Here is a 24,435-nt window from a genome sequence, read left to right as displayed (position 1 = left end):
TTCATTTGACGAATAAAAGAGAGGAGATTAATGCTCAGAGGGGATGTGTGACGCAGATTTAGAATCTGAACACTGAGATCCACAAGCATCTTTTGTTGTTAAATTAAACCACTCCATCTTAGTGAGCCACAGGCTTTGAATGGTACCTTGCTGTTGCAGATCAGCTGGATGGCTCTGAATCCATCCTGCTCTTGTATGTGACGAGATGATTTTATTTGACATCTGAAATGCTCTAGCTATTGTAATTAGCTTCAGTGTGTGGCCACTGCTAACAAATCAATTACATAAAAAAAACCCTTCTCATCCCTTTTACCCAGGGAGCTAAATAGGAAACATAGAACAATAGAAATGCAAAGTACCTAGTCTAGTCCCACAACAAAAGTCTGTTACCCAAAACAAAAAAAGGAGAACTGCCCACCAGCCCCTTTTACTGTTCAGTGTCATAAGCAGGGTATAAGTCTGCTGGTTTGTTTTTAAAGTGCATGCAGAGTTCAAGCAAGTGAACCAAGGCACACACACACTACAAGGGAAGGTAACAAAAAGAAAAAAATGTTCATGGAAATCTGAAAATATTTCTGACAGATTCTGAATACCTCCACCAAGTCTTCCAAAAGGATTTCCCCCCTCCCATTTAAAAGATACCTAGCTTCACACCACCCAACATATTGTCTCAGTAACAATTCCGGAGGATCCAAAATGATATTGGATTAAACTGTTCTGACCTCCACAGAGACACCAGAGCAGAAAATTACAAGGTAGCCTTTACAAATGTTATCTAACATGTCTGACTGTGTTATGTGAACCCTGTGCAGGCTGCTGAATCACAGGGAGGGCAGAGGGGTCAATCGTATAGAGATTCGGTGTGTCAGTACAGTGCATTCAAGGCCAGAGTATGAGTTGGGACTTCTGAAAGAATGGCTTCTTTTTCACAGATTTTGTCCAGGTTATAATGCGCTAACTCCTTCTCCAGCTCCCATTGTTTCCACTAACAGAGGAAGGTCAGGTTTGCAGTGAATACAATACAGGAAGATGCTTCTTATATGCAAATGAGGAATTGTAATATTTTACAGACATAACTACAGTACAAGGAAATCAGGAAACACTGCTTGACTAGGTGCGGGGCGGGATCATTTAACGGTAGTGAATAAAAATGACAGTAACTGAAAATACAATGTTGTTCCCTAATGAGTTTGATGGTTGCATTGTCATGAAAAAGCGCTATTACATCTGAGGAAATCTGAGATCACTTCACATTAGCATGAGACTCGTATGTATGTGTTAAATTATGATTTCCCCCTTAAGTAGCACATTTCTAGTCAGCCTGGCGCAATGTCCTACATTAAAGGATGCGTTAATAATAGTTTAACAGATGTTGCACAATGCAACATTGAGAGGCAGTTGGAAACATCTCACATGTCCCTGTGTAAGTATCCTGGGACTGTCTCTGCCCCACAACAGCTTTTACATCCCTGCTAAACCAAATGAAGACCAGAGTTCCTATTCAAAAGAGCTGCTATGATTCCTCAACATGGCTGCATCAGGCGTCAAGGCTAGCACAAGACAGCAGTCCTTCCTGTTTGAGGGCTGCAGGCAAGGCCTGCATTCATCTAGCATCAATTAGCACTTCAGGGCCCCAGCCAACTCCCATAAAAGTCAAGCTGATTATTTTAATTAGCTTCCCCCCCCCACTTAAACCCCTGACTTTTCTTGCTTATTATGGCAACTGATTTCAAAGTTAAATCATTAACAATCGCAGCCCAATTATGAACTCCAACATTAAATCTTATAATTTTTTTAGCATCTTGGCTTGAGATAATTAACATACACTATAGAATAATAACCATAAGTCATTATTCCCACTGCCATATGCAAGTCTTTTATGGCACACTGACGTTAGGAGATGTTGCTCGCAGTTCTTCTTTCTCAACCACAGAAGGCACAAGAAGTTATGTCTTCACTGCAGGGGTTGCTAACCCTGTGTGGGCTACTGAGAAGTGGCAGTGAGATTTATCACTTGCTTAGATTTATATTCCACCCTGTGCAGGAATCTCACAGTAGGGTTAATATTTATTTTATTATTTTATTACATTTATATCTTGCTTTCCTCCATGTTGGAACTCAGGGTGGCATTCTTGAGTTTCCAGGTAGTCTGCTATCTAGGCACTGCCAGAACCAGACTTACTTAGCTTCTGCAAGGTGGCTGCATCATGTGACATCCGACTTTGTCATGTTTAAATAGGCTGGGAAAGAGAGAGAAATCCTGTTCCCACATAATTTACGGCCATTTCATACATTTCAGAGAGTAGATTGTCATGGAACGTAAGCTCAAAAGAGAACTGCTTCCAAGCACAGCTCTCTGGTAAGTGTATCTGTATGATGCATGCATTTGCAAACCTTTGTTTATTGCATTTATGTTTCTAGGTGTAAGCTGTTTGTGCTGCTTACAAACTAAAGGAAGGAAGGAAACCCTGCAGAAGTTACCAACTTGGGACAGGTTGAGCCAGCAGTTATTTTGAATCTCTGGCTTCTTAGCTGACATCCCAAAAAGCAACTGAGCTTCCCTGTAACCCATGGTGGAAGTCCTGGGCTCTCTTTGAAATGAGAACCTGTGGTCCTCCAGATATTGTTGGACACCATATCCAGTCAGTCCTAACCAGCATGGCCAATAAGGTGATCTCAGTTGCAATCCAGTGACATGTTATGTACCACAACTTCCCCATCCTATCTGTAGATAAAAGAGCCAATATCTACTCCTCTCTTCATATACTCCTTCATGCACATAAACACTCAAATGCAAATGTGGTGCAGGCTCAAATGAAGGGGAAGGACCTGGAGCCACCCAAGCTTCAAGATTTTGAAAGCTGTGCCCTGCACCAGGCAATTTCCTTATAGCGTGTATAATATAGACATTGCTGAGCTTTCTTCTACTAGTACGTACTCTATTCACTAGCTTTGAAGCTTTCATCTGCTGCTAGTTGGAGATGCTTGTTATGTGTAAGTCAAGGCATCCCAACAAGTTAGGCATGCAGATCAACTTCCTTCTTCCTGCCATGGGCACAGAAGATTCATCGCTATGACTCTGAAACAGCACCACCTGAGATTAAATACAAAATAATTAATTGGCCGCTGCAGAAGCTGAACAGCAACACTCAGAGAGATTTTATCTGTTGTCCTGTTTGAATTAAGAATTCATAATGGCACAAATCACTCTGCTTACTTTGTTTTGCTTTGAGTTGTACTGTACACAAATGAACTTGCTAGAGAAGTTGATTAATGAGAGGAAGTCAAGAAACACAAAAAACGATCCATTAGCCTATCTCTCCAATCCATCTTATCTTTCTCCTCAGCAGCCCGCCAAGAGGATGGCCAAATGAACAAGAAATCAGGTTAAAATCAGGCATCCTGAGATTTTCATCACCCTAACAATATCCTGTTCTGTATATACCTCATTTGCTTTGTCTATACTAGAAAAGGGGGGAAATGAAGGGCAAAAGACTAAACACACATACACACAACACACCATGAGAATATACTACATCATCAAACACATGGAAACACTAGGGGTGAATCTTTCAGTTTCATTTCTCTATTTCTCATTTCTCCAGTCTAAATCCACTTCCCTACATTTCTACAGTAGTTTGCATTGCTGTTTTTAAAAATCCTCATGATAATCTGTCAGCAACTTAGTGCAAATTTCTTCTAATATATGCACTTCTATATGCTGTTTTTACTAACATACACATTTCTGAGAGCAATTGTTGTTTGTTATCTGCACTAATGTTTTATAAACTCTCCAATAAAATATGCTATATAGGGTGTGTGCATGTACACAAAGGGATGAATTCAATGCAGTGCTAAGGAGATCGTACTGTCACCGCAGGCATTTTTGCTTGCCTGATGGAACAACCTTCCCTCTCCTCCCCTCACATGCTGTTCTGGGCATTTTCCTACCCCACCCTCCCCTGCAAGCCAATTTGAGTGGGCATGGGGAGAGGGGAAATACCATTGCATTAGCAGAACTCCTTGCAAGGGCTTCAACTAGCAAGACTACACGCCTTCCCCAAGTCTTCTTTGCAAGACTAGTTAGTTGAATTCTGCTCACATTGTTTGGAGAATTACACTGAAAAATTCAGAGAAGTGAGAATTTTAAAGAACACTTGTGTTTCGGTTACAGGTAGGTAGCCGTGTTGGTCTGCCATAGTCAAAATAAAAAAAATCCTTCCAGTAGCACCTTAAAGACCAACTAAGTTAGTTCTTGGTATGAGCTTTCGTGTGCATGCACACTTCTTCAGATACACTGAAGAAGGATCTGGCAACTTCTGTTTCAGTGTATCTGAAGAAGTGTGCATGCACACGAAAGCTCATACCAAGAACTAACTTAGTTGGTCTTTAAGGTGCTACTGGAAGGAATTTTTTTATTTTGACTTGTGTTTCGGTTTTCATATTGTATTGCTTTGAAAAATGAGAATTAGATAGTTTCTCATTAAAATGCAAACCAAAGCAAATTTCTCCCCTGTCCTAAGGTAACCCCCCACACACACACACACGCACAACATATTAGATCCAACTGATTGACTCATAGGTTAGCAAGATGGTTAGGATGATTCTATAACAGATATGTTCGAAGGTGCTGTGCTGGAAAAGTCTGAAAATGAGACATTTTGGTGCCTCTCACACAATGCTTGAGACATCTTTGTTACCATGTATTTGCAGCCTGCCAGTGCACCAGCACAGAGCAAGCCAATACACTTCATCCACTGTGAACCATCAAATTACCTCCACTGGTTTCTGTTCTTGAGTCTCCTTATTAAGACTTTTTTTGCTCCTGTATCTCAATAAGCACTGGCTATTTCAACTTAAAAATAATAACGCTCATTTTCTAGAGGGAAGATGCTTTGATTCAGAGTGATCAAAGTCAGAAAGCCATGCAGGACTTCACCAGGCATAAACATTGGCTTAGAGTTGTCCAACAAAAGCAAGAAGACACGTAGTATGATTAATCAGTTAAATCACCACCAGGACTACGATGCGGACACGATTGCTTTCAGTAGAACAGGGATGGAGAAGCTCAGGCCAGGGGCCAAATGCCATCCTCCAGCCCTCTCTATCTGGTCCTCAGGACTCTCCCTAAGCCACACGCCTTCCCCAAGTCTTCTTTGCAACCTCCTTGAGTGTATTTGCCTGGCTAGAGTGTCTCTAAACTTTAACAATGTGTCTTGCTTGCCTTGGTGGAGTAAAGAGAGGGGTGTGTGAGTAAATTAACACTAGCACATGCAACACAAGCAGAAGTAAGTCAAGAATGCCTACATTGTAGTACTATTGAGAATCACTCGTGGCATGCACCACGTTTGCCTGGTTCTGTGATTCAGGGGAGGACTGAAATGCAGGCATGACTATGGGTTATTGTTAGCCCAAGGCATCGCTAACAAACGTGTAGTTTAATGGATTCACACAGCTTTAGTGTTGCTTGTCTAGGTGATGTCACTGACGCCACCTAGACAAGCAACACTAAAGCTTGCAGTTGCTTCTGGAGACTTCCCCTAGCAATCTTGGGAAGAAGAAAAAAGTGATGGCAGAAGCTCTGCTCTTGGCAGAGAGGACCTGGTGGGTATGTGCTCTTCTTATAGGACTGCCAAAGTAATTAGTTCAATAAATAGAAAGCATGAGTTATCCCTGCTGGGTGACTAAGTTAGAATAAAAGGGCATGAGGGAGGCTGAAGTCAGCTATTACCTCTCCAATTTAAAATTAAAACAATTAATCAATTGGCCCTGCTGGAATTAATAGAGAAGCCAATGCACCTGAAATATAATACATAAAAGCTAACATCTAGAACTCTGGTTATGGGTTGGCCCAGAAATATAATAAAATCATATTACATGGTAAATAAAATAATCTAAACATGGTGTCTAGCACATTTTTGTAATGGCAAGCGCCTTATGTTTCTACAACATGATATAGTTTTTAAAAGAAAGAAAATTCCAAAGTTGTTTTTACTTTGATTTGAGGACCCAAGTGCTGCATCTGGCAGAAATATTTATTCAAGATTTTGTGGGCAGGTGAAGGAGACATAAATCTCAATGTATTTTTTCCATATTGATGATTCGATTTTCACATAGTTATTGGAGTGCTCAGCACATGGTTTATGTCCCTTCTTGATTCCCACTTCCTCCATGCTCTCTCTCCAAGCTGTGTAGATTGATCAGGTTGCCAGAGATACTGTTTCGCCTAATGATGATTCTTGCTCATCCCAATATATTTATTAGTTTGAGACTGGAGCCCTATGCAAACCCCATGTTAAGTCCCAGGTTCAAGGGAGAATGTTCTCAGATCATCTGCAAAGGTACCTACATAGTGAACTCTTAGGTCCACATATAGACTGCTTTTAAAAATTCCCCACATATTTCCAAAGCAGTAGTAGAACATACAGCAGGCGATGGGTGTCATGCAAGAACCATAAAGCCAGCATGAAGAATGAGTCATGTGACTATTTACTCTGTGGCCATGGGTTCTGATGCCCATGTATCCAGCGAGATATATTTGAAACGCAGGGATGGTGCAGCTTATCATAGTGCTGAAGAAGAAATGGAGTAAAAGCTTTTTCTTTCCCTTTTTTGCTGCAGTCAGTTTATACTACAGAGTTCTTGCTGTATTAAGGTGTTTATTCCCTGTCTGTCTTTCAGCATGCATCTCCCTGCCCCCCAACAACAGAGACTCCCTGGAGACAGCTAGAAGATCACTTTTGTCTTGTAACTTTCTGGTGTAACAAGTGAGATTTATGAGAGCCATCTATTAATAGAAAGCTCGGAACACCAGGGGAACAGAATGACACACGTGAAACTATCATGGTTTATGGGTCCTGCTTCAAAGTTGATAGTGCCTTTCCAAGGTCAGACACCTTATTGGAGGAGGACGCATCTCCTGTCACTCCTGCCTGTGCTGTTCTAGACCAATGTAGGCCCTCTTAAATGTGGAGTCCCTTTTAGCCATCAAAGCAAAGGATGAAAGCATGCAATGCCCAGTCGTATTTAGTATTGTTTTTATTATATTTATTACCCTCCCTTCTCCAGCAGGACCCAGGACCTAGCTGAGCTCCAAGCAAGGACAAACCTATCGAAAGGACAAATTGGCCATTATCTGAAAATAAGTTGTGATTTTGAAGCCACTGGGGTAACTCTAGCACTGGAGATTCAGTATAGTGATAGAAGACACAACAGACTTGGCAGAGGGCAATCCTAGAGCAGTGTGTCACTGTGACTACAGGTAAAATGTGACACCACTGGCTCATTAATTGCCTCCACTTTGGCACAACAGGACCTAAGTCTGTATCATAAAGAAGATATACAGATGGCATCACCAATGAGTGATCTACAGTTGAGCAATATACTCTTCCCAAAGCCTGAGCAAATTCTACAGCGCTGTTAGAGTGTCCTGTTTGGAATTAATTAGAAGATTAGAGTTACCTGTGATTTTTATCTGTTTGGGATGTTATCCTTGTTTTACACATTACAATTCCAATTTTGGATTATGAGTCTAAGTCAAATACATTGTGTCTGAGCTCTTCAGATACAGCAGATGAAAATGTGAAATGACAGAGTTCTTCAGAGTTTGAGCTAGATGTTGCATTGGGTACATATTTGATTTAAACAAAATGGCAAGCTTTGTGAGAAATCTTCAGACTGGAGGTTATTGCAATTACACCAGACATTTAAAGATATATTCTTGAATAGTTTGGATGCTTCCTTGCTTGCTTCACTACGTAGCACCAGTGTAGCTATCCTCCTTATGCAGCCCCTATGGTGGCAGCACCGTATCTAACCAACAGCCAAGAGCAACCCAAATATAATGTCATAAGAAAAAGAAAAATCTGATTTACATGCTGCTGCTAACCTTTATTCAAAATGCTTGCAATGGCATGTGAAATAATGATGAATGATTAAAATAATTCACTCAACTCATTTCAAGAACATGGTGCAATTGAGGCAGAAAATAAGCAGATGAAAGACCCTGATGTTGGTAAAGATTGAGGGCACAAGGAGAAAGGGACGACAGAGGACAAGATGGTTGGACAGTGTTCTCGAAGCTAGCAGCATGAGTTTGACCAAACTGTGGGAAGCAGTGGAAGACAGGAGTGCCTGGCGTGCTCTGGTCCATGGGGTCACGAAGAGTCAGACACAACTAAATTACTAAACAACAACAACAACAAGCTGGCTGTATGAGCTGTCCCCAAGTCCTCTTGAACCCCCAGTCTTCAATGCATGCAGAGTGGAGTCATACTGCACAGCCAACTTTATCCATACCCTGGGAGAGTAGTAAAAACGAACTGTCGGACACTCTTCTGTCCTCACTGCCAACAGTCAATTTTCTGTTGATTTTCAAACCATGCTAAATGTTGCAGAGGCTTCCCAGAGTCTATGGCAAATATACTAAATAACTGTAGATTGGTTGGTGACAGACCCCAGCTCATTCCTTGACTCCCTCCCTCAGTGATATGTGAAGTTCTGATGTGACACCTCAGCTTGTTTGCAGAAGGTATCAAATCATATTATCATAGAGGCATGTTGAACTTTGTTTCTCCTGCTTTCCATCTCAGGAGAACTATCTCCATGATAGTTTGGCATACTATCCTCCTCAATGAGAAGTGTAACATTTACATTGAGTTCACATGGTACATGGCATGGTAGGAAGTTAGGTCTCCAGTAAAGCACTTTTATTTTATTTTTTGCAGTGGTCAGAGTAGCTGATCTTGTAGAAGGTACTTGGTAGAGAGAAGAGGATCATTAGTTTGTGCAGGCAAAGTTAGTATATTTTAAATGCAAACACTATGTCTGTGCCTCTGGCAATGCCACCATCAAACAATGGCAGCTGCGTGCAAGCCAGGAGCCGTGTACTGCTGTGGCCTCTGCATTGCTACCTTTGTGCAGGGCAGACCCCAGCAGTTGACAGCGTATCCCCAAGGTATGACATATCTAAGGAGAAATAAAGCCCCCTGTCTTGTAAAAAGAACAAGGAATCGTTGAAGCAAAGCCTTTAGCGCAGAATGATCAACAAAAAAATTGTAGGTTTATTCTCTCCCATTCTTCTCCAGTTTGATTGCCATCATCTGCTTCTTTCTGGTTTGCCTCTTCCTCAACTTCATCTTCTCTTTTCTCTTCTGCCTGTTTGGCACCCTATTCCCACTCCATCTTCAGTATCATGCTTTGGTCATGTACTGTATTTCCTTCATGACGGACTCCATTCATTCCCGTTTCCTTTCTTGGAAAGCAACTATCTGCTCCCAAGAAGCAGATGCCCCTCTCCCTTTGCAAAAGTTTAAACTGTGCCTGGAAATGTCTCTCTCCTCCCAAGCCACCGACTGACTCCCAAACTGCCTCTCCTCCTCTTCCCTTGTTCCCCATTCCCCCTTTCCTAAAAACAACAACAACAACTTGCATTTCTTTAGGTTGCAAGGCTGCAGGCAGAGTTGGTTTGTTTTTCATTGAACTATTGTACAGCATCTGGTGTGGTTGTGACATTTTATTTCATTTATTTGTTATTTACTGTTTGATATAGGAATAGCCACAAAAAATACTAACTGAGAATCGGAGGCACTTGTCTTCATTATTCCAGAATAAGGGGAAGAAAATGGGGACCTGGTTTTGCCCAATTTGAAAGTTTCCAAAGGAGCCAGTATAATAATAATAACAATAATAATACAGTGGGCTTGTTTTCTGGGCTGGAATGTGCAAATATGCTCATTTGTTGTTCACATTGCACAGGAGAGTCCCTGATCTCTCACCCATATGAACTTTCAGTTCTGAAAGCTGACTATTAGGTGCTCCCAGTCCAGAAGGTTAATTGCCTGGGTTGCTTGACACTGCCTATCAATTTGATTGGCATTAATTACCTGTGTCAGTGGAGAGTTGTATTGTATAAAGATCTGGTTGCTGTGCATACCGTGGAGGCCTCCACTCTCTTCAGTCCTGTCCTCCATTAATCCACAGGAGCTAAAAGGCAGCAGCAAGCAGGGTGGGGAGGAATCAAAAGGCAAAGCCAATAGATGCACACTGTTAGCCTTCTCCAACGTTATGTGCAAAATACAGTCTTCTCCAACGTTATGTCCAAAGTACGACGTATTGCAAAAATACTTTTAAAGTGGGGCGGCGTCATAATTTTAAATACTGTCAGTGCCCAATGTATCTTGAGGCACAACTTTCTTCATCAAGGAAGGAGCTAAACAGGGAGAAGGAATCTTTAGAAATGCTGAGCCCCAGGCTTTAGCATGCTTAGTTCACAGTGTGTTTATTTTCCTAAAAGTGGCAGGTACATAATGAAATCTGGCTCCCAGGCACTCAGAGTTGTCATTTCAGGAAGGTAGGGCTGTGGTAGACCAGCAATGAGCACTCAGTGAAAGCAAGTTTTTCACAAGTATTACAAGGAGCATCAATGGTAGAATCTAAAAGCAATCAAAGAGCAGCCAGATGACTTTCACGTGTAGTCTGTTGCTTGCTAACCAAGCAGAAAGATACTAGTTTTCTTGATTTCTCACCAGAAAAACAAGTAGCAAGACTATGTTGTCTCTTCCCTCAGCCCGCTTAAATGAGAAGGCAGCTTTGCACTGGGCTCTACCCCAGGATCCAGAAGAAACTGCTGGTCTTCACCCTCCAAACCTGACAGAAACAACTGACCTCTATACCAGGCTCTACTATGGACCTGTTAAGGCCTCCGTCATGGGAACCTTTGGGTTTTTGTACCACCAAACCCACCTATGCACAAGCATTTTTTAAAAAGAAAGAAAGAAAAGCAAGAGTTATCAACCCTACAAGTAGTTCAAACTTAAAAATAGCTTCAGGTGCTGAGGTTTAGATAGAAAGAAGCAGGAGGTGACCGATTCCCTGTTGTCACCTGACTGGCAAAAAGGGTTCTGCTACTCAGCTTAGAGGACTTGAAGTGTCCCTGGGACTTTTAGAGCTACTGGATTGATGCCTGTGCAGCCATAACTTGCTTTTTTGCAGTTTATAGTGCCTCCTGATCTTTTACAGTGTCGCCCAGGTGTGGTCTTCCAGGTGTTGTCAAACTGCAACTCCCAGCAGCAGCAGCAAGCATAGTCGATTGCCAGGGGTGGTGGGGAATGTAGTTCTGCAACATCTGGAGGGCCATAGTTTCTCTGCACCTGGTGTAGCTCATCCCTGACCACCTGTACCAATGTCTCAAGCTAGTTCATGTCACAAAGAATTGCTCTGAAGTTACCTTCGCTTATCCTAGACTCGCTGGCTGAGAATTCACACAAAGTTGTAGCTGCACTTTCGTTGTTGTTTTTTGAATCCTTTTACCAAGGTCAGAGGTAGGGCCAGGACTCTCGGTTCCTTTGGTACTTTAGGCTGAGAGATTTATTCTATGGAGCAACTACCCTAGTGTATTGTTAAAAAAGAAAGCCAGTTCCTGTAGATGGCTCTTCACATATCTTTGTGAGTTGCTGGCTGCAATTTTCATAACCAGATTGAATGCATCAATCTAAATGTATAATTCTCTACTTAAGCACACAGGCATTTGAGCTCACGTGTCATATTGTCTGGTTTCTGAATTGGCAGGTAATTGGAAATAGCTGGCATCCCAATGAGCTGAACAGTCAATCATCACAACATTATGCAAAACTCATTAAAATGTGTGCTTGCAACTAACTGGGACAGGCTGAGGCATTCTAGCTTGCTCCCATTTCCTGTGAGGTCACTCAGATGTTCTCTGATTATTTAGTCTCTCTCCCCAACACCCCACAACTATCTTCCATTGTGGAGATAATGTTCCACTTTATAGTGGTTTACAAGGAGATCCGTCATTCCCAGCCTCATGTTCTTCTTCTCCAACGCAGAGACAACATTTGTTAGATGAAGATTTGCTGCTGTTCATACATATTTCATAATAACTGGTAGAGAACATTTTTCAGACCAGGTCACAAAAGATTCATAAAAAGTAAAAGGCAGTTTTTGCTATATTTCTTTGAAGCACTCTGCAGCTGCAGGTATTGATTAGCTGGCTTTTTGAAGACTGCCAATCACTCCATCAAAAAAATTGTTTTGTCTATATAAGTGACAAGACGTTACGCCGCTTATACCCTAAAACAAATCTGTGAGCAAGATGGGCAAATTTCTCAGCTCTTTCTTTCATTGGAGATTTAGAGAGTGGGCTATGATGGCGCATTCGAAACCTGGTTACCCTTTAGATGAGATTGTGTTAAGTAAGGAGCTGAAACAATTGTCAGCAACAGGAAGCAGTGGTGATCAGAGGTGCTTCGTAGAAATCAGAGCATTGGAAACACTAGTGGATGGGACTCAGTGGATGTTTCCAAAAGTGTTTCTTAGAGGAAAGGGCTCAAATCCTGATTGTATTATTTATTATTACCTCCTGCCATATCCCAACTGCTTGAACACTTAAGATCTTCATTTGAGGCCCTTCTTAGAAAGCCCTGTCATCAAAGATGAGGCAGATGGCCACAAATGCAAGGCTTTCAACCAACCGAGTAACACCCTCCTCAAGAAGGTTGCCTTGCACCCATTTCTGTATTGTTGTTGTTGTTGTTGTTGTTGTTGCGTGCTGAGGTCCCCCAAAACCCCTACCCCAATAACTCACACATCACACATAATTTTTGTTTAAGGTTTTTGGCATAATTTTGGCCACAACTTTATTTGCATACAAATTGAGAGTGGTTGCTTAGGCATTGGTTATGACTATCTGTCACCCCCCGCCTTGGGGGACAGCACTGACTCCCTAGTCAGTCCCGGAGGAACAAGGGACAGAGTCAGCTGGAGCTGCGTCACAGGCCCTCAGCTACTCCGCGCATGCTCCTTGAAGCTTACGCGGCCCGCACCCTGCCGTCAGGGTTTGGACGAAGGGGATGGTAAGCTTCAGAATTCCTTTAACGGAATACCCGTCAGCAGCAGCATTGGAGGGGCAGGCACAGCCAATCCATACCCCTCCACCAACCAATTTAACCAATGCCTAACCGCCAACCTTACAAGTTGTGACGATTTGCTAAGCAGTAGGCAAAACCCAAAAGGCACACACTAATCAGCCAATTGGAAAAATTCCTACTGGGCCCCCGCACCAATGCGAACGACCCCATGACAGGCAGAGCAAGGTCAAAGCGCAAGCCCAATCAAGGGAGGGCGGGCGGGAGATCCGGTGTCCACAGCGAAAGAGAAAGGGAAAGCTGTGGACCTTGCTTAAATAACCACTGATCCCACCCCTAAATTGGCAACATCAAATTTACCCCAGTAACACCATCCTCCAATCTGCTCCAGGCCCCTTGAATCTAATACTGCCTGGCAACCAAGTGGAGTTTTGTTCGGCCCCATCCGCAACACGTGCTCTCTTTTTAATGAGAACACGCTTTGTTGTTGTTGTTGTTACTATTATTATTTCAGGTTAAGGGTTTTTCCCCCTCAGGCATTTTAGTGTGTTTATACTTCAAGTATCACCTGAAGTTCAGTTTTCCACTCTGTTTTTTTATTGATTTCTAATTGCTGTATTCATATTTTATTGCTGCTGTTTTGGATTTTAATTGCATTGTAAACCGCCTGAGATAAATGTTTACAAAGGGCAGTATATAAATGCCTTAAAAATAGGGGAATCTTTTATTTATTGGACTTTTATATCATTTCTGCACTTCTACTTTCCTCTGGGAAGGTCAAAGCTGCTGAAATTTGAAATGGGGTTCAAAAATGAAACCCCTCATTTAAACAACAACAGGAAACCCTTATGAGCTGAGCCCAGTCCTCTTATAATGTCCAGCACCATCTCTCCCCATATCTGTTGTTCATGTTTTATCATAGCTGGTCCCTGCTTCTTTCCCAAAGCTTGCAAAGTGGCCGGGGTGGGATGGGGAGCTTGGAAACAGTGGCAGAGGCTTCACCTTTCAGGTCCGTGTGCTAATCTGAAGGATCCATTCATGCCCAGAAATACCAGAAATGGAGATTGCCAGTGCCCTTCAACTTAATGGATTCAGCAGCATGTGTTTAAACAAAAGCTTTTCCGTAGTCCGCCCTGCTCCCCTACAAACACTTTCAGAAGACCCTTTCTAGGGAAAATAGGCAAGACTAATCATTGCTAGTGTTCAAGAGGTATTTAATAGCATTTGTATTCTATTCTCTGTTTGGCTAATCATAATGTGCTGTGCTTTTTATTGCTGCTTATAAATTAGTACGGTTGATGGGGTATTTCATTGTTGTTATTACATTATATGTTTTAACATTTTGCAAGCCACCTTGTGAGAGCAATGTGGCCTGAAAGGCAGGTTAGATTTTTTTTAAAGAAAGAAAGGGCAGAATTCAGCAGACTGCCTTTGGTTCCTGCATTTCTTGGTGAGTATATTAAGGTAACCAATCAGTGAAATGTCACTATCAGCCAAAGCCTGGTTGCAAGTAAGGCACCTCCTGTTATGTACCCATCTGCACCAGGCACAGCAGAGACTAAGGACTTTTTTCTCTTTCATGCTCACAATCTCTTTAGGTTTCCCTGCATATATTCCATGGGCTCATAGGTACATTATAGAGCACAGCGCAGAGTAGCCTGCTCTAGGCAGCGGGATCTGCTCTCATGAGAAAAGCATTTGAGCATTTCCAGAAGAGCAAGCAATGTCGGGGGGGTGGGGATTCCTCCTGGGGGAGATGGCGCGTCTTTGAATGTATCCATCTCGCCCACAGTATGAAAACGGAGTGAAATCATGTTATCTCAGTGAGCTGTAAAGCCGCAGCTTTGACACTGAGAGAACTGGCATGAAGCTTTGCATAATTGGGAGGGTTCCAATATGCTAACCAAGCCTAGGCGCTGGTAGCATTAGTGTGTCTATGAATGACACGGGGGGGGGGGAGCAGGACTATATATATATATATATATATATATATATATATATATATATATGCAGGTTTTGGTGTCTTCGGGTGTCTTCCCGTGTAAGAGTTGGGGTGTCTAGGCGACGTTTCGACGAGGTCTCACTCGTCATCTTCAGGCTGGTGCTTTCGGCTTCTTGTTACTAGAACAGAGCCTAGTAACAAGAAGCCGAAAGCACCAGCCTGAAGATGACGAGTGAGACCTCGTCGAAACGTCGCCTAGACACCCCAACTCTTACACGGGAAGACACCCGAAGACACCAAAACCTACATATATATATATATATATATATATATATATGTAGGTTTTGGTGTCTTCGGGTGTCTTCCCGTGTAAGAGTTGGGGTGTCTAGGCGACGTTTCGACGAGGTCTCACTCGTCATCTTCAGGCTGGTGCTTTCGGCTTCTTGTTACTGGAACAGAGCAGGATCTCAGTGTTTGAGTTCCTATAAATACTGTTGAGGGGGTGTGGTGCAGAGAAGAAGTTCCCAGGTTATTGTGCCTTTTCTTCTTTTGTTCCTTAATTACTTGGGGGATATCTTGAGTGATATCTTGAGTGATATTCTGAGTACCACTTAGGTGGGTCATTAAGTGTGGATTAGTTGCTATAGCTTTCGTGTCTTGACCTTTTGAGCTTGTGAAGAGATTTTTCTGAGAAGATGGCTGTACTGAGTTGTGCTCTGGCTTGGCTTCGTGTATAGGGGCGAGCTGTGGTTTTGTGCCCTGTGCCAGCCAGATCTGTGTAGGGATTGCAGGGGGGTGCAGCATCCGGAGGTGCCACTATGGTTTGGCTACCGGATGGAGTCTGTAATTTATCTGTGGAGAGGGTCTGGGTTTGGGTCTGGTGTGGTTGATAGGTGATGGCGTTCTGTGTGCCTCTGGTCCTGGTGTCGGTTTTTGTGGGGAGGGCTAATTTCCAGATGTCTGGCAGGCGGGACGTGTCGTCACGCTTGTTCATGTTGTGAGGGTGTTTCTCTATCTCGATGGCTTCCATGATTATTCTCTTGTGGTGATGTTCCATGTTAAAGAGCAATTTGGAATCTGCAAAATTAATTTCGTGTCCTGTTTCTTTCATGTGTTGGAAAAGAGAGGAGGTTTTTTCTTCTTTTTTGACGGCATTCTTGTGTTCTGCGATACGTGCATTTATTCGTCTGTTTGTTTGTCCAATGTACGTGGCTGGGCAGACTTTGCAGGGTAAAGCCACGTACATTGGACAAACAAACAGACGAATAAATGCACGTATCGCAGAACACAAGAATGCCGTCAAAAAAGAAGAAAAAACCTCCTCTCTTTTCCAACACATGAAAGAAACAGGACACGAAATTAATTTTGCAGATTCCAAATTGCTCTTTAACATGGAACATCACCACAAGAGAATAATCATGGAAGCCATCGAGATAGAGAAACACCCTCACAACATGAACAAGCGTGACGACACGTCCCGCCTGCCAGACATCTGGAAATTAGCCCTCCCCACAAAAACCGACACCAGGACCAGAGGCACACAGAACGCCATCACCTATCAACCACACCAGACCCAAACCCAGACCCTCTCCACAGATAAATTACAGACTCCATCCGGTAGCCAAACCATAGTGGCACCTCCGGATGCTGCACCCCCCTGCAATCCCTACACAGATCTGGCTGGCACAGGGCACAAAACCACAGCTCGCCCCTATACACGAAGCCAAGCCAGAGCACAACTCAGTACAGCCATCTTCTCAGAAAAATCTCTTCACAAGCTCAAAAGGTCAAGACACGAAAGCTATAGCAACTAATCCACACTTAATGACCCACCTAAGTGGTACTCAGAATATCACTCAAGATATCACTCAAGATATCCCCCAAGTAATTAAGGAACAAAAGAAGAAAAGGCACAATAACCTGGGAACTTCTTCTCTGCACCACACCCCCTCAACAGTATTTATAGGAACTCAAACACTGAGATCCTGCTCTGTTCCAGTAACAAGAAGCCGAAAGCACCAGCCTGAAGATGACGAGTGAGACCTCGTCGAAACGTCGCCTAGACACCCCAACTCTTACACGGGAAGACACCCGAAGACACCAAAACCTACATTCCTGTACCCGTGAAAATCTACGAAAGCATATATATATATATATATATATATATATGGGGAATTAACACATATCTTGAGTGCCACCACATTCCCATAGGGGAGACTGTGCTGAGTAACAGAGCTATGGGCCACTGCCCTGACCTTGGTCTATTATTGCAGGAGATAATACTGTGTCTGATAGGAACATACTGTACTTTCGATAGCAGGCATCTCCCGGCTCATATGGCCACCATAGCTCTACAGCTTTTGTTTGTACAATTTAAGTAGTTCTGAGCATTTAGTATCTGCTGAACAGGCTTTAAAGTAACCTACTTCTGAAGAAGTGTGCATGCACACGAAAGCTTATACCCAGAACAAACTTAGTTGGTCTCTAAGGTGCTATTGGACTATTTTTTTATTTTTTTATTTCGACTACTTCCATTTGTTATAATGTATGGTTAAGTGACCTGCTGTGCGCAGTCCCAGCATGCAAGTTTCACCCACAGTGGGTAGCAGGCATAGGTCTTGGGCTTCTTCAAGCTGTCCTGGGCTCCTTTAGGAGGAAAGGGAAGATAGAAATTTGAAGGAAGAGGGAGTAGGAGAGGGGAGTGGAGAGAAGAGTCCTCTTCACATATTCCAGCCATACACGGTGTATAAATTTCCAGTATAAGATTGTAGCCTTGCACATGGGGTTGTACTCAACTAGGTTCCTCTGCTGATTGAAGGCTCTTTGATCCACCAGGCATTGTCACTAACAGGCAATGGAGGAGCTAATTTCTCCCTGAATTTCTCTTTCCTTCTGAAGACCCCTTTGTTCACACCCACATCTGCTCCTTTAGAACAGTGTGGTAGGCACACATGAGAGACTGCAAAAGAAAGAGGAAATATATGAAAATCACACACACACCCTTCCATTCACAGAAGTCTCTGCTGGATCAAAGAGCCATCTATCAGCCGAGGGACACAACTGATTGCAGCACATAAGGGGGTTAGAATTGTTCAGTTGAATCTCTGATCTGGATCTGGTGTAGGGATTAATTCTCCCCACCACAATATTAAGTTTCAAAGCTTATTACTGCAGAATAGTCTTAAATACTAGTTAGAATATGATAAACCTTTCAAAATAACAAAGCAACACATTGCAGACAAGCAATGGGTTCAGTCATCTATGCAGTTCCTCTCTCTGGTCCCAAGTTTGTTCATCATCTTGTTCATGAGTAGGCCCGGAGGCCGGATCCAAATGTGTCCTTTTATTTAAAATGCATCTCTGGGTTTTTTGTGGTGGCCTGCCTGGTGTTTTTACATGAGTAGAATGTGTGTTTTTATTTAAAAATGCATCTCTGGGTTATTTGTGGGGCATAGGAATTCGTTCATATATTTTTTTCCAAAATATAGGCCACCACCCGCCACAAAGTCTGAGGGACAGTGGACCGGCCCCCTGCTGAAAATGTTTGCTGACCCCTGATCTTGTTCATCATCATCATCATCCTGCTGCTACTACTAGTACTCACCATCTCCAACAACAAAAAAACCAAACACATAGGCTTCTCATGTTTCAGCTTCCAGCTGTGAGAGCTTTGCAGTTTCTGTTTTCTCCTGATGAGTCGTCAGGTGGTTTAGCTCATTGAAATGGAAAAGTACCACCCTTCTCTGCTGCTTTTGCCATAGTGGAACCTCCAACCCAAGGCAAACCTTCCCCCTCTACAGCATCCCAAATACAATGCATTCAAACAAAGCCTTTTATCTATATTAAACTTATAACTTTAACGAGACTGCATGTGAAGTTTCAACCAGACTTCAGTTCACAGCATTTAGTTTGATTCTGCTTTCAGGCTGGCACAAATGAGGTTTTCTGTTTTAGAACTCCAGTTGCATGATGGGTTCTATTGCCCCCACCACCCACCATCCTTTAATCTCCAGTAATTGTGCATGTGAAGTTTCAACCAGACTTCAGTTCACAGCATTTAGTTTGATTCTGCTTTCAGGCTGGCACAAATGAGGTTTTCTGTTTTAGAACTCCAGTTGCATGATGGGTTCTATTGCCCCCACCACCCACCATCCTTTAATCTCCAGTAATCTCTCCCTCTCTCTGGCCCTGTGTGTATGTGAGTGTGTGTGCAAATCCTCACACAGTGTACTGTTTCTTCATTTGTGCAATTGTTCAAATCAAGGCAAAGACAAAGGCGAGGGGGAATCAAACAACCACATAGCAAAACCACCCAGTGATTGCTTATTTTTCTTTTTTCTTTTTGAAACATCTCATTATACTGACTGTTGAGGGCTGAATTTTTGACACAGTGCAAACCTCTCTTTTCTAAACAAAGGTGAATTGGTATTTCACAGAATTTCTGCCGAAAGAAAGAAAAGAAAATTGCCCCTCTTTGGTCCAAAGCAGCCCACAACATCATTTATTGTCAGCTGGGTATTATGGTAATAGCAATATAGGTTCAATATATGTGCAGCCCATAGAATTAGGGACTTGTGTAATTAACATGCATTGTGGACATGCTCTAATAGCTACAGGGCCCTTGGCTCTCGTGCAGCCGAACAACATGCTTATTGGGAAAGGGTTCAGAAATGTATAAAGCTGCTTTAAAATGTTTACAAGGAAGAGGGAAGGTGGGATATCAATATTGGTGGTGGTGGAGATAAATGGAAATAAAATGTGTGGATGGTGCTGAAGTACATGTTTAAATAGATACTAATGAAATGTCCTTAATCATGATGTATAGGATGAATGGGGAGCGGGCATGTATGTTAGGGATCTTTGCACAATATCTCTGTTTGCTTAGCATACAAATATACTTTGGACTCTCCACCATGGGATCCCCAGGTACATCATTTCACTTTACAGTGAATGACAGCCATTCATTTATAGGGAGAAAGTAAAGGGATTGCTGCTCTGCCCTTTTTAAAAAACATAATCATTGTTATTATTAAACATACTAGACATTTGTTCTCTAAAAGGCCTCCAAGGTGCTTATATTTAAAAATATATGCATACATATGTTATTCCTGGGGTGGGGAGGAAAAAATAAATAAAACATTAACCGCTCATACAGTATTTCATGCAACATATAAAAACAAAAAACTGTGCCCCCTATAACAATTAATAATGCAAGCCCCTCACTATCATGACCAAATTTCTGGATGTTGGTTGATGGTACCTCTGTTGTTCTGTAAGCCTGTAAATAGACAAAAGAAGATGCCAAATATGAAAATATGCTATATTATGCTCAAAGTGTGTGTGTGTGTGTGTGAGAGAGAGAGAGAGAGAGAGAGAGAGAGAGAGAGAGAGAGAGAGAGGGAGAGAGAGAGAGAGAGAATAAACAATACAGGTAGGCAAATAAGTATAATTGGGGCTTTTTTCAGCTGGAACTCAGTTCTGGCATCTCTCAGGTGGGCACCATTGCCATTCTAAGAGAACGAGGGAGGTGTTCATGGCACCTGTTTTTCTAGAAAAATAGCACTGAGTATAATACATAATGAGGGACGCGGGTGGCACTGTGGGTTAAACCACAGAGCCTAGGACTTGCCACTCAGAAGGTCGACGGTTCGAATCCCCACGACGGGGTGAGCTCCCGTTGCTCGGTCCCTGCTCCTGCCAACCTAGCAGTTCGAAAGCACGTCAAAGTGCAAGTAGATAAATAGGTACCGCTCCGGTGGGAAGGTAAACAGTGTTTCCGTGTGCTGCTCTGGTTCGCCAGAAGTGGCTTAGTCATGCTGGCCACATGACCCGGAAGTTGTCTGCAGACAAACGCCACCTCCCTCAGCCTATAGAGCGAGATGAGCTCGCAACCCCAGAGTCGGTCACGACTAGGCCTAATGGTCAGGGGTATCTTTACCTTTACCTTTATAATACATAATACAGTGGTACCTCGAGTTACAAACGCCTCAGGTTACAAATGCTTCAAGGTTACAAACTCCTCTGCTAACCTGGAAGAGTGACCTCGAGTTGATAACTTTGCCCCAGGATGAGAACGGAAATCGTGTGCTGGTGGCGCAGCGGCAGCAAGAGGCCCCATTAGCGAAAGCACACCTCTAGTTAAGAACAGTTTCAGGTTAAGAACAGACCTCCGAAATGAATTAAGTTCATAACTAGAGGTACCACTGTAAAATACAGAGTGCCATAATTATTAATAGCTGTGAACCTGCTACCACATTTGATTAATAATTAGAAGTCAGAATTCCAATTATTATAATATATTACTGGATTACAGATAGGTCAAATTTATCCTGGAGCCTGTTAGGGGGACAGCATGCCACCAGCCTGGCTAGTGAAGCTTCTGCTGGGAGCTCCTTATTCATACTCCATTGTGGAGCGTGTCCCTGTTTGTTTCCTTTCTAACAACTAGGGGAAATCATTTGGATTGTGAGATCTTTGTAGAGTTGCAGGTTTTGCCCCCTCCCCCAGGCTTTTCCCAATTTGCAGCCTAATTTTATCCAAACAATTAGATCAGAATGATAACAAAACTAGACAGGCCATTGGTGGGATCCAGCAAGCTCTTCTTACGTTCTTAGCCTTTATTTTTCTGCTCTGTCTCCTGTGAGGGAACATCTTGTGGTTGCTCCAGACTGCACCTTCCCAGGATAAAGGCCTTTAACCTTACAGATCATCCTGTTCCTTATCAAATGGCACTTTCTTGGCTTCCCCCTTCTTCCCTTACCTGAGCTGGGTTAGGAAATGCTAGTGATGCAATCAGAGTTCCAGTGCATGAGCTGCTTGAGAAATGTTTAATTCATCTTTGGAAATCCTGCTGTTAAATTCCCTTGATTCACTCGGAGAGATAATAATGCTCTCCTTTATAAAGGGAAACCAGAATCTGATTGTGTCTTTATCATTCTTTTAATTGTGACTTTTGTTCTTAAACAAAGGAGTAAGGATGAAAGGAAGCAGAGAAAAATATATATTTACATAAAAGTAATTCCAATAGATGAGTGAAATCAAACGAACCAATTTACAAGGCAGGAAAGGTTACTACTGATTAAATGCCCTATAATCTTGAAAATCTCTTTGGAACTCAGCTTGCTCTGCTCAGCAGTTACTGAAACAGAAATAGCTTCATGGTTTAAACCTCCACATCCTTTTAAAGCTATTAAAATGGCTCTTTTATGCACTTGGGAAATGACTAGTTTACATTTAGATTTGTGAGAAAGGGCCTGGAAGAAAGGTATTATTACTTTTGTTGTTATCACCACTGTGTATACCATTTTCAACATGCAGAATCTTTATAACTTTTTGTTTGTTGGTTTGTTTATCCTCACAGCAATACCCATGTCACTTTAATTTACCTTTTCGCAGATGGGGAATTGACCAGCCCCAAACTACCCACTGAATCTTTGACTGCATTTAAGAGCACAGTTGCAGTCCTGATGTAATTCCAGCACAGGTAGTCAGACCTCATCCCCCACCCCAGTTGTATCTCTGATGGAACTGTGTATGCATTCACTGCTTATTGGATCCCTCAGACATCCACCTCCAAGAGCAAGACAGGACCTTAGCTGAAAATGTGATGGGAACTTTTCTAAGTGTGCCCGAGTGAGATGTGACCAAGGAAGATACAGACACACCCACACCCCAAAACTGGAAAAGGAAACCTTAATTTATTGAAACTAAAGAATAAGAACAAATAAATCCTACAGTGTAGTGTTGTGACTAAATTATGTGTGGCAGCACAGGCATACATAAAATTGCAGGCGCATTTGATTATAATTCTAAGACATCCATTCTAGATTGGATAATTTAAGATGCCCTGTGCTAGGCAAGGGAAGATGGGAGGGTTGGGAGTATGTGTGGGTTGGGAGCAGTGTGTCATACAAAGTCTCAGAAAATAGAGATAGAGTGTTAAGATTTAGCTTTTTTTGGCTAAGATTGAGGAACTCCTTGACACTAGAAGGAAACAAATTGGTGGAAAAGAGAGCTCTTAGCTGGAAGCAGTTCAGTATCCCATGCCTGCAAGGTTCTCCCTCCCTCCCTCCCTCCCTCCCTCTCAGCTTCAAACCTGAAGCATCAGAAACCCCTCTCTAAGGTTCCAAGTCCCTAAGTCCCATGAAAGCTGTTCTTGTGCGCACAGAGCGAAAGAGCCGAGGTGGAGCTCAAAAGCCAGCTCTAAATAATTCGAACACTAAGTACTTAGACACACTTTCAACTCTTGCTGTTTATAAGTGAGGGAGGGGTTTTTGGTGACATCAAAAATCTGTGTTTCTTTAATGTAGTCAGACCTTACCAAGCAGTGGGGGGGGAAGTACTAAAATAATCCACATACACAGGTCTTGTCCAAGATATCCTGCGCCAGAACAGCAGACAACATCCTTCTGTGCAGACACACATGTCAAGGTGCAAAGATGCCAAATCTGCTCAAATTATTTTGGCTTCCGGGCTATAAAATTCCACATGTGTTTCTCCCTGAGCATAAGAATGCAGCAGTTTGTATCTAGTGTGGCACTAAGTAAGAATCCTTTCAGCATAAGGATTCCTGCTTGCTCAATGGGAGTTCTCCCTCTCCTCCCTCTGTGTGTCCCCTAAATCTGTTCTGAGGTTTTCCACCAAGACTCTGGAACAGATTTTTTTTTGGGGGGGGGTACACATACCAGATGAGGGGAAGGGGTGAGTCTGTGCAAGCAGGAATCCTTACACTGGTGTGATGCTTGCTTAGCACTGCATTGGAAACAAGCCAATAATAATAAATTAAATAGCCAGCCATTTCCTACCCTTTAGATGACACTAATGTCAGCTGTCTGAGATAGTCACTTCACTCTTCCTAATTAGGACCAGCCTGCATACCCACTTAAAAATAATTGCACTTCTGGCTGAATTTCATAGGTACACTACGCAGCATTATGAGAATGAAACTCCTATAGGGAAAGACTGTGTATGCTCATTGTCTTTGGAATGGAGCTCCTAAGGCTTTCATGTCAGGAGTGCATTTTCTGGGATCCTTGAGAAAGAAGGATAGTTCACAACATTCAGGCTTTTAGCATGAGTATTGTGCCTATAGAAGCCTTCTACAATTGTCCTCCCTGCTTTTAGTTCCTCTCCTTTGTTTAGCTAAGTTTCCTCTTTACTAGGTAACTTTTGAAAAGGAGGAACCAGCCAGGCCCCAACTCATTGTTTTATGAAGTGGGGAAATAAATCCCAGAACCATTCAAATTACAAATTTCAGTGTCATCACTATTAATAGGCCCAGCATCTATTTTATACTTGTTGTACAGGTTGAACTACGTTTATTCTCAATATCTGAGCTCACCTCTCATCTCCAGATGACCTGATACTGTCTTACTTGCCAGTTAGATCATCTTGCAATTTTAAAAATTCCAAAAAGTTTCACAACAATTTTTATTTTTATTTTTTGCTAATAAATGCACAATTTGTTACCCAGCACAGTGACACTTTCTATTGATGTACATACAATTTATAAGTGATGTTCTCATCAGCCCACTGACTAATGAAGCAGCCATTTGAATAACAAGCAATTAAGAACTTCATTAAATGATGCCACTCCATTGAGGCAAATAC

The 24,435-nt window shown here is 42.4% G+C and overlaps 1 protein-coding gene across 7 annotated transcripts in view; it reads left to right on the top strand.

The window, feature by feature from the left end:
- The window catches only part of SHISA6 (shisa family member 6), a 267,634-nt gene that overhangs the window by 107,553 nt on the left and 135,646 nt on the right, over positions 1-24,435 (top strand). The window lies entirely within an intron of this gene.

This window comes from Podarcis bocagei, assembly GCF_964188305.1.
Source record: "Podarcis bocagei genome assembly, chromosome: 2".
Taxonomy (NCBI): Eukaryota; Metazoa; Chordata; class Lepidosauria; order Squamata; family Lacertidae; genus Podarcis; species Podarcis bocagei.
This window is presented reverse-complemented; position numbering and strand designations above follow the sequence as displayed.